The following is a 13,552-nucleotide window of genomic DNA, read 5'->3' on the forward strand; positions in this document are numbered from 1 at the left end:
ATTTTCACTTTGGTGAGTATGACATCCCTATGTTGCCCTTGTACACTCCAGCAGGGAAGAGGATGGGGACAAAACTATAAACAGGTGGCCTTGCCTCTCATTGGCCCTAACCCCACCTACTGTTGGTCTCCATGCCTCTCCCATTCCCAATATGCACCAGCCGCCACTGCACTAACCTGTTTGTAGGGATGTTTGTAGGCCGCACCCCAAATTTTCCTATAACTTGAGCCGTTATTCTCAAATAATTTACCTCAAAGCAACTTGATTTCCCTCAGTAGGTTATTTCATGTTTGGGGGGGGAGGGGCTTTGAGCAGCAATACTTTTGATTCCTTACCGATTTCCAATGTACTATTTATGATGTTCTTGTTAATACTGCATAATATTTTTATGTAATTGTTAATTCATGGTGAGAAGCACTTTAGTTTTTTGTCAGTGAGTACTGGGGAGGACTTTGCAAGTTGCAGTAGGAGTCCGTGCTGTGACTGAGGGACTTAACAAGGAAGAGAGTCTGGTAAAGACTCTCCCTTCTCCAGTTCCTCTGAGAGGAACACAGGCAGCTGCATTAGTTAAGACCATTGGTCCATCTAGTGGAGTATTCAGATGGGACATTCTCTGCCCTACCTGGAGATACATCTTGGCACCTTGTGCAAGTCCCATTCTCACAGGTATTTACCATAAGGAGGGGGGAGGGATGTAAACTTTGGCAAGCTCTATGAGTTACCTCTGTGGGCAACTAATCATGTTTGTTGTTGTTTAGTCATTTAGTCGTGTCCAATTCTTTGTGACCCCATGGACCAGAGCACGCCAGGCACTCCTGTCTTCCACTGCCTCCCGCAGTTTGGTCAAACTCATGCTGGTAGCTTCGAGAACAGTGTCCAACCATCTCATCCTCTGTCGTCCCCTTCTCCTTGTGCCCTCCATCTTTCCCAACATCAGGGTCTTTTCCAGGGAGTCTTTTCTTCTCATGAGGTGGCCAAAGTATTAGAGCCTCAGCTTCAGGATCTGACCTTCCAGTGAGCACTCAGGGCTGATTTCCTTAAGAATTGGGAGGTTTACTGAGAAGTAATTAAGCGGCAAATGTGCAGTCAAAGAACACTCTCTTTTCCCCCATATAAAAAGGGCGGTAGGTTTGTTTCATTTTTGGGGGGGGGGGGGTAAGCACTGAAGTGATGCTGCTTCCTAGGATTTGTTCTCCCAGGCCACAGATCCCATGGAACTCATGGAGACATGCTTCTGAGTAGACCCGTGTAGAACTGCCCTGTTAAGCCGGGTGCTTGACGGTGTAAGGGGTGTGCGCACGTTTTTGTTTTTGTTTGTTTTGGCTTGCTCTTGCTTCTTAAAGGGCTTAATTTTGATGGATGCTTGGTTCTTCCAGAGAACCTGTTTTCTCCCCTGAGCCGGTCTCATTCCACAGAACATGTGATGCAATAAATCAGTTTCCAGGGGGCAGTTGCGCTGAACTAATCCCTTCCTTACTACAACAACAACAACAACAACAACAACAAGCAGCGAGGGGGCGCGCAGCTGAGTCTTACGCCGCCTTTTAATTATTAGCCGCTTTATGGCGACGTCAGCTTTCGCGGACCAGACCCTCGATCCTTAATGCCCATCCACAGCTAGGTGGCGCGAGCTGCGGTAGGTGGCGGGCAGGCGAGCGCACGCCGTGGGTCCCTTGAGAATGCGCAGAGCGCAGCCCTTCCGCCCGCGCGCAGTCCCTCCCTCCTCTGCAACTCCGAGTTCCAGGCCAACCCCGAACCACTGGCTCTGCCCCGTGGCGCCCTGTGACTGACTGCGCCCGGCATTCCTCCTCGTCCTCGTCCTCCCAAATTCCGATTGGCTGTGGGCGCAAAGGAGAGGACGCCGTCTGGTTGGCTGGCCAGCCTCCTGAGGGTCCTAGTGCCCCAGCTCTCGTTGCGCTTGCAGGAAAGGCGGGCCCGACGCGACGTAGCCACACGCTCTGCTGCCGCTGCCGCCACAGCTCCGGCCGGGGGTGTTTTGTTTTGTTTCCTTTTTTTCTTTTTTGCGGGCCGCTTAAATAGGACGGGCCGGGCGCTCCAGCTGCAGAGCGTCTCGTCGTCGTAGCCGTCGCCGCAGCCGTCGCCACTTGGCCAGGGGCGAGACGAAAGCAGGTGGGTGAGTCAGCCCGCCAAGACCGGCGCCTGTCATCCCGCAAGGAGAGGGTTGAGCCCGGCGCGCGGCGGGAGAAGCTTCCGCGGCCCGCGGGGACTTTCCCGCTTCTTCCTCCGCCTAGAGCCGCTTTCCTCCAGGCGGACCTTTCCTTCCCGGCCGCCGCCGCCGCCGCCTCTGTGGCTGCTGCCGGGAAAGGGGGCGGGGAAGAGGGGGTCGCCCTGGCTCGAGAGCCGCACGTCAGGAAGCTGAAGCTTTCAGCAAGGGGCCTCCTCGCCATACATAGGCCGACTGGAGAGGCGCCGCCGCCACGGTTTGCGGGGACCAGACGAGCCTTGCCATCGAGCCGAGGTCGGTCGCAGCATCTTGGGGGGGAGGGGGAGGCAAAGGCGGGAGGTGGTTTGGGGGAGATGATGTTCCAGGTTGTCTAGGGCTCTGGAGATGGCTGGCACTGGGCTCCTCCGCATGCCGCCCCCGGCGAGTCTGAAGGCGCAGATGGACGCAGATTTTCTCATTATGGTGACGGGGAAGTGGTTTGTCTTTTGGACAAGCGTTTGCTGCATTCCGAGGCACTGAATGTCAGTGCAGGGAAAGGAAAGGGGAGAGGTATCCATTTTTCTCCACCGCACTTGGAATGTGTGTCATTTTATTATTATTATTATTATTATTATTATTTGCCACCCCGCTAAAACTAGGAGAGCTTTTGCATATGGGCCTGTAAAAAGGTGCAGCTAGTGAGGTCAACAGTGCTGCCCATTTTACCACTAACTTGCTCTCCCTTGGGCTGGCTTCTTATCACATGATGGAACTTTCCTGGCTTGCTCAAGCACCATCAGGGTTTGGTAGAACAGCTCAGTATAACGATACTGTTATTTGGAGGTGGGATCTGCCTTGCAGCGGTCCTTGGACAGCTGCCCAAGCAGTTGGGATAGGCATGAAATGCTTTTAGGTAAAAGCGTCTAATGGTAGCATTGCTGCAGAAATAGTAATTTATTATGGACCAGGCCATTCTGTTCCCATTTAGGGTTCCCATATTTCAAAAAGTAAAAAACCAGGACACCCCGAAAGTTGTCAAGCTTTTTTTTGGTTTTTTTTTAGGAAGCCACTGAAATGCTGTGACAGATAGGTGCAGAATATTCAACAGGTTTAGCAACTGAAGTAGGAATCTTCTTCCTTGAGCATAAAAGGCTGTGGCTTCATTTCAATATTTGAACAATGGTGATCAGGCTAACCAGAGCTCATTTGGAAGCATATTCATGGTGTTTTACTGTTGGATATGTGTCAGCTTTGGTTGATGGTCAGATTATTGCTGTGGTGGTTTAATGTCCTCTAGTTTGGTAAGGATTTGCTGAACCAACAATTTGAAGTGGAATACAAAAAAGGGAGGCATGAGGAGGTCTGGGAAACAAGCTAAAGGAAAATAAGCAATGGAAAATTTGTGTGTTTTTAATTATTTTTATTTTGTATTTTTGTTACTTATTTTTTTTCATTTTATTGTAATACTTTAAAAAATCTTAATAAATATCTTATAAAAAAATAATAATAATGTCCTCTATTTTGGGTGCTTGGATAGCTTCTCACAGGTATGTAGAAAGCAGAAGAGAGGACACTTTGGCGGGTAGAAGAGGGGAAAAGGAGGGAGTATGATAAAGGAATAGGCAGACGTAACCCCTGTAGCATCACAAATTTGCCTAAGAGTAAAAGATGGAGTAGATACCTTCTGAGTGGATGTTTGCTTGAGTCGTATTGCTTAGTGCAAAGTGGCTCCAAAAGCAGCTTAATGAGACTCTTGCTGGGGGTTTTTTCTAGGTAGCTCTTAACTACACACTAAAAAGGTAGTGATAATCCAAAATATACTATACTTTTAGTAAGGTAAAATTAGTCTTTGATCTCTTAGTGGAATGCTTTTCGAACTAACATTTACTATCATTACTAAGAGTCGTGTTGTGCTAGAGGGCCTTATGCCCCTTGGGTTCCTCGCTTTTAAATGCTCTTATGGTGCCAGAAGTTCTGGTACTGTTTCTACTTGTTTGCTTGCCATAGGACTACAGTTGTGGCCTTCCAGATGTTGTTGGGCTTCAACTCCTATCAGCCTCAGCCAGCAAGGCAAACAGCCAGGGATGATGGGTGTTGTGATACACTTTCAGTTGAAAGGATAGCCAGCTTAGCCATCACTTACAGCAGAAATAAAACTTTAGAGGCTAACAAATATGTGGTTCCACAAATTTTCATCAGTCACCAAGAATGAAGGACTGTAGTCCCAGAAAGCTCATTCCCTAATAAATTGGTCTTTAACAGTGGCAGAACGTATGGGTGGGCGTATGGGACGTGCCCCTGAGGGGGGGGGGCGCGTGCCACAGTTCAGAGTTAGGAGAGGGGTGAGGAAGCTGCTGCCCACTCTCTTCTTTCTCTCCACTGTCAGGTCAGGCCTGACCCGGGGCTGGAGTTGTGCCAGGCCCAAGCGCTGCAGCCTCGGTGCAGCTCCTTCCGGCCAGGATCCGATGAAGGAGCCTACTCTGGGGGCACCTCTTTGCGTTTGGGGCCACAGCACATACACACCCTCCCACGCTTCACCTCTGATCCTTAATGTTTGTTTTTGGTTGTTCTGATAAAATCATACTGTGGTCTACTTTACAGGATTGCTGTGAGGATAAAGCAACTATCAAACACTTTGCCAAACTTAAAATGCTATTAAAACAAGTAGAATGGTGCAGAGAATGGTCCAGATGAGAACTCAGTGTGCAGAGCCTATATGTAGTATACTTAGGGTCATTGATAGCACCCTGCCTGTACCCTCCACCCAGGCAAACCTGTCCTAGCAGATAGCCACATACTGCATTTGCTGAGGACCCACATGTAAAGTCTGATTTTTGTAGGTCTGAATATGCTGATTGTGTTCCCAATGCTTTTCTCTTTGATTTTCAGATAGACTTTTTCCAAGATTCCAAACTTGGCCACCCCTTTCTCAATTCAAAAATTGGGAGTAAGCAGGTGGGAGACACATTTTATTTTGCTTGTTCCTTATTTATCAGTTTTACATTTATATCCATTCCACCTTTCATTCAAGGAACTCAAGGTGGCACTCACGCACCCACTTTCCCCCATGTTATTCTTGCAACCACCCTGTGAGGTATGTTAGATTGAGAGACTGTGAATGACCCAAGGTCACACAGGAACCTTTGTGCCTGAGTGGGTGACTTTTACCCTGATCTCCCAGGTCTTAGTCCATTTAATATCCTTCTACTTTATTCCACATTCTGGAAAGAATGTGGAACATATAAATGAATAAGCTGGGAAAGGAGAATAATATATTTCCATAGGTTTGGAAACTTATGGGGTCCCTTTTTTAGCAGTCCTGTGTGGATCACCAATTCCAGCCTTCATTTCTAACCAATTCAGACTGCAATCCTGCAAACACCTATCAGGAAGCAAACCCTATGGGATTCTGAGTAACATACAGTTACTGTGGCATGAATCTGCACAAACAATTCTGAACCAAGTTAAGCTGCTTGGTTAGGTGCTCAGTATTTATATAACTGTGGTGTTTGAGCGTCTAGTTTTCCTTGAAAAGGAGGATAAAAGAGAGGGCCAGAACAGTTAATGGACACGCGGCTTTTTTCTCCCATTAGAGAAGCAACTGCGACAGAAAGGACCTCTTCTGAACCAAAGAAAGACATTTTTCAGTTTAGTTACCCTAGGTGTTTGTAAAACTTCAAGGATTTGCAAGGGAGGAGGATGGGGAGAAATCAGTGACCTCCTAGATGCCCTGCCAGGTCCAGTGACCACCAAAATTTTGGTGAAAACCAAAATTATACTAGCTGTTAAATTGTTGTGCTATATAAATGTGCCCCAGGAGACCAAGATTTGCCCATCAAGAACTGTATACTCATAGCCTTTTTGTAGCAATATAGGTGCTCAAATATATCCACAGCTAAGTTACAAATAGATTACTTGAGAAAAAACATTTAAAAGTAGGAATACACTAAAACAAAATGTATCATGAAAATAACAGTGCAATCCCACCCTATTGAATTCCCTATTTAAGACCTGTTGAATTCAATGGAGCTTCTCCCAGGTAAGAGGGTTAGGACTTGTGGCCTTAACTATGTGTTTGTTGCATGACTATACCGCTTAAGACTGCAGGTAGGGTATAAACCTACATTTAGCAAGCTAACATGCAGAGCAAAAGGTCCTAACTGTGTAACTGGGCACCAGTTGATCTCTTTGTAGAAAATGTGCAGAATGTTAAGATGAGTGGAGTAGCATTTGGGCAGGTAGTTCATTCACAAGTAATGCCTTTTTTGTTACGATGATGTTGACTCTGAAGTACCTATTTCTCAAGGTTATGACATTAATTCTCTAGAAGTCATGTTTGCTTGTGCCTAATGAGGTGTTGTCCAGATGCTGGCTTGAGAGAACATAATTTGCAGCTCAGTAACCTGGAAGTCTGAAGCAACGCACAGCCAGGGTCTGATTGTGCTGTTTGCTGAAACACTTGTAGTCACTGTAAAGATACACAAGACTTACTGCCATTTTAAATTGTTGGGAACTATGAAGAAATGAGTTAGGTTGTATCTAGGTTATGAATCTGTAAGACACTAAAACAAGTTAACTTATGTATTCATCCTCAAACTAAGGTTTAAAGTGCTCTCCAAACTTTGTTTCAACAGCAATAGTGATTATACTTGCTTTCAGGCAAGCAAAAAGAAACCTTGTGGCTAAGATCTCTGCTTGGTTATAGATGTTTCTATAGATGTTGCACATGGTAACAAAACTAGAAAGAAAGAAATCACACAGGGACAACCCGGGGCTCTTCTGAGAACAAGTATATCAATGTTGAACAGCAGACTTTTTGAACCTTATTGAGGGTTGGGGCATTTGTAGCTTATTAATACAAACCCTCTGCATAGCGCAAGGGTGTGCTTATCACACTTTTCTCCTGGCAAAGAAAGAAAAGTGTCAGAAAAGTTACATGGAATACAGAAATCTTCGTATTTTTTTGAGAATGATCTCTGCTTCAGAAAGCTAGACTTTATGTTTCTTGAAAATGCTCGGGTAGATTACGCATTCCAGTGAAACTATTTTAAGACTATCTGCATGAGCTAGGATGATGCTCAGTGTTTAGCAATGCATTGTTTCATAAGCTCCATTGCTAAGTCTTCATTGAATTTTAGGGCAGTGGATTTTTTCCCTGCTCAAGGCAGAACTTGACCACAGTCAATCCTAACTTTCTTGCTCCATCTTGTGAATGCTGGAACATCTATATATGTTATTTAAATATCACTTAAATTTCCACAGATACGAACTCCACTGTTGCTACCCAAATGCCTTGGTACCAACTGAAAAAATGCCTGTGTAGACCAAACCATAAATGGCTACTTGAAACTGCTCTTTTACCAGCCTTCCAGACCATGGACCTGAATGCTTGGCTGCTGCTCTTTGTTGAGTGTTAACTTAAATTGAGTACCACTGACTGATTCATTAATCACTGTCAAAATAATGTCTTATCTGTTTCATTTTCCGTTTCCCTATTGTGCTTTTAAGCAATAAATGGACTTCTGCCAGACTATTGGGATGTTTTTTTCCTGACTTACATTCTGCAGAAGTAATAGAAAAACTATTTCATTTATACTGAGAATTGTTTTAGCTAGCTTGATGCCTGTCTTAAGACACACCAGTGTCTTAATGTGGCTTAGAGCAGATTTCTCAGATATGACCACCTGCATTTGTTTTTTAAAAAGATTAAGAAGGGAACCAAAACATGAGCAAAAGTTTCCATTTCAATCAGTAGATTCATGTTGATTAAGCATTTCTTCACCCCAAAGATAAGATGGGCTAAATTGGAACTTTAAATGGGGGACTTGCACAGCTTCTAGTAGCCCCATGTAGGTAGAACTGACTCCAGTAACAGAGCAATGCCTCTGATTAAGCAACTCATGCGATTATTTTTCCCCTCAATCAAACAGCAGAGTGGGAGGGAGAGAGGCTATTGGCTCCTGGGTTCTAACGCTATAATGAAGAAGTTGACAGTTGCCCTCGAACGATGTCTGCCTATTGGCAGACAAAAGGAGAACATTCTGCCTTCTGTAAATAGATTATTGTACTTGCTGGTAGAGGAGGAGGAGCTAGGAATGGCTGCATTCAGCCAACTTGGCTGACTTCCACAAAGCTGAGTTCAGCTGGAAAGACCACATCTTGGCTGATTCAGTATTTTCCTTATTCATGTGTCAAGGAGCTTTTGGCTGGCTTGAAGCTTAGCATTTATTAACTGAGCATGTTATAAGACAAGGACAGAAACCTGCATGCACAGCTCCCTCACTGAGCACTCTCTTCTAAAGCTAAACATTTTGGGTGGCATTTGACTAATTAGTACTCGGAGGAGACCTATTGAGATCAGTGAACTTAAGTTAGTCATAACTGACTAGGTTAGATAGCACCCTTTACTCTCTAAGTAACGACCATATTATATTTAAAGGGAGAGTTGAATTCTACCATATACACAAGATGTCCTGTCCCACATATAAAGTGTGTGTTACCTGGATGTAATATCTAGGATATTGTCCTTATCCTCAATGGACTTCAATATTACATATGCCTGAAAAAATGCTTTACTTCCTTAGCTCTTGGGTGTAGAACTGAAGTATAATCCCGTTTGCTATATATCAAGTACTGTATATTATAATGCTAATACAACATACTAAACAATGTACCCTTGACTCGTTAATTCTACAACATGAGGCCACCGAAGATCATCCCCAAGTAGAAACTATAAACCTGGGAGTGCAATTCAGCATGGACTCACGCTGCTTCAGTCTAATCTAGAGTTCGCATATCACAGAAGCTCTTTGGATACTGACTTATCCACGGCAAGTTGGACTTTGTGTTTTCTGACTGAAGTGCTAGTAAATCTTATTGGCTCCTAAACTTGACACAACAGGAGCTAAATTTAGATGTAAAAAGGTTTCCCAATAATTTCATAATACGCTTAACCTTAAGTCTGAAATAGGAATTGCTAATTTCAATGAGCTATACTTCCAAATGGAGTGTAGGCTAAGGAGAATATTTCTCAAAATAAAGGAAGTATATAACACCTCATTGCTTATCTTAATTTTCTCTTGCCATGTCTAGTATCCTTAGATGACCTGTCTCTGCATAAGGTACATCTAGCTTATTGGCGTGGTTTTTACAGGCGCTAAATAAGTTGACTGTATTTAATCTCTTTTTAAAAAGTCACATTGCTCTTTATCATATGGTCTTAAGTGTTATTTTAATGGCAAATTGGCAAGCGTGTTCTGTTGCACACCAACTCCCACATACAAAAAGGTGGGGCGAAAACAAAATCAGCAGCAGTACCAGTTGAACTAGGGCTTACTTTTAATGAGGAATGTACAGTTCAGGAAACAAGTTGGTGTAGATTTTTGGCATGTTGCATGTACAAAAGGGTGCAAGTCGAAGGATATGATGGCTTGATTTGAAGGCTTTGAAAAAAGACCTCGCACCCAAAATATCAAAGAGCTTGGTGAATGGGGGGGGGGTAAATTGACTGTGATAAGTCTTTACAGTATGTATAAGAATAACTTGGCATTCATGTAGCGATCAAAGCATATTTTGTTTCTGTAAACCTTCCCAACTATGATGCAAGCTAGACTGGTTTTCTTGCCATATTGCAGAGGACAGCAATGAGACTTCGAGTATACTGGCTTGATATTTATTTATTAGAGAAGAGAAGAGCCTGGGGGGCTTCAGCTGGTAGCATCCTGCCTTACAGCCTGTGCTTCTTAACTCCTGCACTATGCAAACCGTCTTGGCCTTCTGAGGCTTTCAAATTAATCTGCTCATTTTGCTGACACTATTATTGCTAGGCCAGCCTTTGAACTAAGGGGGAAAGGCATTATAGACTGGAGAGGTAGGTGGAGGCAGAGTCTGAAAGGCACAGCAAGCAGATGACCTTAAGTTGTACACATCACTTTGGACCCTGCTCCCATCAGATCAATAAATTGTGCCAGAGAAGCTCAGTTTAATCAGAAGTTTCCCAGCACCTTCTTATGGAGAACATTGGTGGCAAATGAGTTTTTCTGAAAGACTGTGCACCACTATTGATCTTCTGATCTACAGTCATACCTCATGTTATGTTTGCTTCAGGTTGCACATTTTCAGGTTGCGTCCCGCGGCAACCCGGAAGTACCAGAAAGGGTTACTTCCGGGTTTCGCTGCTCATGCAGACGCGCAAAATGACATGACGCACATGCGCAGAAACGGCGAATCGTGAGCCACGTGCGCAGATGCGGGTTGCATTCTTTTCAGGTTGCGAATTGGGTTCCGTTACGGATCCCGTTCGCAACCAGAGGTACCACTGTACTGAACAGCTGCAGAAGAGAGTTATGTGTGTTCTAGGCTGTGCTAGGCTGAGTAGTCTAGTCAGCCACCACTTGAACACTTGGAATATGCAGCCTAGAACAGTCAGCAGAATCCTCTGCAATTTGCATGCGGTCTGGCAGCAGTGATGTGGAAAGTGTTCACTGAAGGCAGTCTGAAAAAGACTGCCCTAGTGAAAGATTAGATGCCTGCATCAAATGCCCACAGTACAATTTATCACACTCTCAGCTGAAAGACTGTCAGTAGCATATTTTTGTCTACTGCATACAAATAGCTGTCAAGGTGTGCAAAGTGATGTGCCAAATAAGCTTTGTTGGACTACATAACTGCTGAGGTATCCATGCCTTGTAAGTTAGATACATGCTAAAATTTGAGATAGGAAACTCAGCTACTATTTAAAGATGAATCAAGAGGAAAAGTGAATGTCTCCTGTTAATCAAATCAACACTTACTTCACCACCAATGTATGCTGATAAAGCATATCTATGGTATTTTTATGTGCAGAAGCTTGGGCTGCTCAAATGCACAGGAAAATAGCTTTCTGCATGCTTAAGAACAGGGGTCGGCAAAGTTTTTGTGGCTTGGCCCGGTTCACGGTCCCGCAGTGAGCCGGAGTGCACTCGCACACACGAATGTGCAAACGCTATTTCTGGTGCTCCTTCCAGCGCGGAGGAGGCATGCGCAGCTTCCCATTGGCTGCAGGAGCTTCCTGCAGCCAATGGGAAGCTGACCAGTGTTGCAGAAGGCGGTCCCTGCTCTGCTCTGCGCTGGTTTAGTGCGGCGCACAGGAGCCGACCAAGTGGGGGGCCCATGGGCCGGTTAAATGAGCCCCCATAGGCCACTTGTGGCATATGGGCCTTAGGTTGCCGACCCTAGCTTAAGAATAACAAAGCAACAAAATAGTGGTAAAAAGAACAGCATTGTTTTGCATATTTTATTTGGACTCGGCTTTACTTACCAAAACACCCCAATGTGGCTGGCTTAGTGCTAACACACACACACAAACAACCCTCAGATATTTAAAACATGTACAGTGGTACCTTGGGTTAAGAACTTAATTCGTTCCGGAGGTCCGTTCTTAATCTGAAACTGTTCTTAACCTGAGGTACCACTTTAGCTAATGGGGCCTCCCGCTGCTGCTGCGCCGCTGGAGCACGATTTCTGTTCTCATCCTGAAGCAAAGTTCTTAACCCGAGGTACTATTTCTGGGTTAGCTGAGTCTGTAACCTGAAGCGTCTGTAACCCGAGGTACCACTGTACTCTAGAAGCAAACCAAAAGAGCAATACCTCCTTGAGGCAATTCTATTTAGAGCAACCCTTACCTTTTGACCTTGGTTTTGAATGTTAAGGCAGCATGTAAACACCTGATTGCTTCCTCCTATCAAGTGCAGTAGAGAGATTAGGTGGCAAGACAGGGTTAAAGTAAGCCTTTAAAAGGGGCCTCTTTGACGACCTGCGTGAAGTAGTTGTGCAACCAAGTTGGCTATGGTCACACTGAAATTCTTTTATTGTGTGCAAAGAGCAGGCCATTCCCGTATCAGCCTGCCCCATACACTGTGCCCTTTGTTGGAGGTGAAGTGGGTGGCAAAAATTTTCAGTTGCGGCGCTCCATTTTGAGAACTCTCTCTTGCAAGGCTTGCTTGGCCCTCTGCATTGCCATATTTTTGACACCCAGATAAACCCTTCCAGACCTTTTAGAATCTTTTACAGTCTTCAGAAGTCTTAGCCTAACTGATGCTTTTATGTACTGTTTTGTTGTTTTCAGAACCATTGTTATTGTGCCCTATATTAAATTTTGTAAACGGGACCGTAAATAAAAGGTAGTACAAAAATCCTTAAATGAGCTAATGAGCATGGCTCATAAACATTGATAGTTCGTCCCTGGCACTTGCCCACTGCATGCTTAGGGCTGCAGAGCTGATCAGCAGGCTTCGCCCTTACACTGGAGAAACTGCCGGATAAAATTGTTGCATGAAGGAAGCTTTCCACTGTCTCTCCCCACTATTGCCCCCCCCCCGATATTTTTTTAGCTTCAAACCCAATTGCAGCTCTGTCCTATTTGAGTGATTTTCCCCCCCTGGTATATTAGTAGGTAAGCTGACAATGCTACTCTATAACTGCCCTTGGTTATTACAGCCGGAAAAGGCATTGATACGCAATGACAAATGGGTCCAGCATTCACGAGCTCAGTCTTAAGAGCCTGGCTTGAAACCACCTTGCGTTGCCTTTTCCCACAACTGCATTCCTAATACTGTATCTCCTTCCCGGTATAGTGAAACTGTCTTCATCTTCACTGCCTTGTTCCAAAAACCCCACCAGCTTCTGCAAACAAACTCTCCACGCTGACACATTCCCCCCCCCCTTTGAAAAGCCTTTTTGTCAGCCTTCCTCTGGTGATAGGAATGAGCTGGTGATGGGCATTAATGAATGTCACTGCCAGTTGTGAGTTTCTGAGGCAAACATTGTTTGCTTCCTAGCCTGCCACCCTCTGTGTTCAGTGGGGTGACTCTATGCTCTCTTTCCATTGGCCCTCCTTCTCTTAGAGCTAAGTATGGACTGTGCCTGCTAGTTACCTTTGCCCTAGTGGGCAGAAACTTATTAAGTGTAGTCACGTGAATCGTGTCCTGAGGGACCTTGGTGTGGAGGGAAGCGTCAGCTGAGCAGGCACAGCAGGGCTTTTGGAAAAGGAAAAGGGGAAAGAAAGGGCTGTTCCTACTCTACAGTGTTTGCTGGGGATTTAAAGGGACCATTAGGATAACAATACAAGCTTAGTTAAGAGAATTTTTATACACAACTTAGGCTAGCTTGCACTCTAAAAGCACTGGAGGAAAACGGGGGGGGGGGGGGGAACAATTGCACACAGGCTCTTTTTAAAAAAATAGCTGCCATGGAGGAGAAGGGAAAGGAACTACTGTTGCTTTTTTGTCTTACGGCCTGGCTCTTCCAGCAAATTCTCCATTTTCCAAAAGCACAAAAATACAGCAAGAATGTATTTTGCAAACTTTGGGCACTATGGCTAACAAAGTGTGGCGCCTGCCAACAGCTGCC

General features: G+C 44.9%; 1 protein-coding gene across 3 annotated transcripts in view; it reads left to right on the forward strand.

The window, feature by feature from the left end:
- The first annotated feature begins 2,046 nt into the window (after positions 1-2,046).
- The window catches only part of ACSL1 (acyl-CoA synthetase long chain family member 1), a 41,491-nt gene continuing 29,985 nt past the window's right edge, over positions 2,047-13,552 (forward strand). Inside the window, exon 1 of one of the 3 annotated variants that reach the window (XM_053402502.1) lies at positions 2,047-2,130. The gene's annotated coding sequence lies outside the window, so the exon portion shown is untranslated. Of the gene's footprint in view, positions 2,135-2,399; positions 2,480-13,552 lie in introns of those variants that run through there. The other 2 variants (XM_053402504.1, XM_053402503.1) reach the window with 2 other exon arrangements.

This window comes from Podarcis raffonei, chromosome 9, assembly GCF_027172205.1.
Source record: "Podarcis raffonei isolate rPodRaf1 chromosome 9, rPodRaf1.pri, whole genome shotgun sequence".
NCBI classification, from domain to species: Eukaryota; Metazoa; Chordata; class Lepidosauria; order Squamata; family Lacertidae; genus Podarcis; species Podarcis raffonei.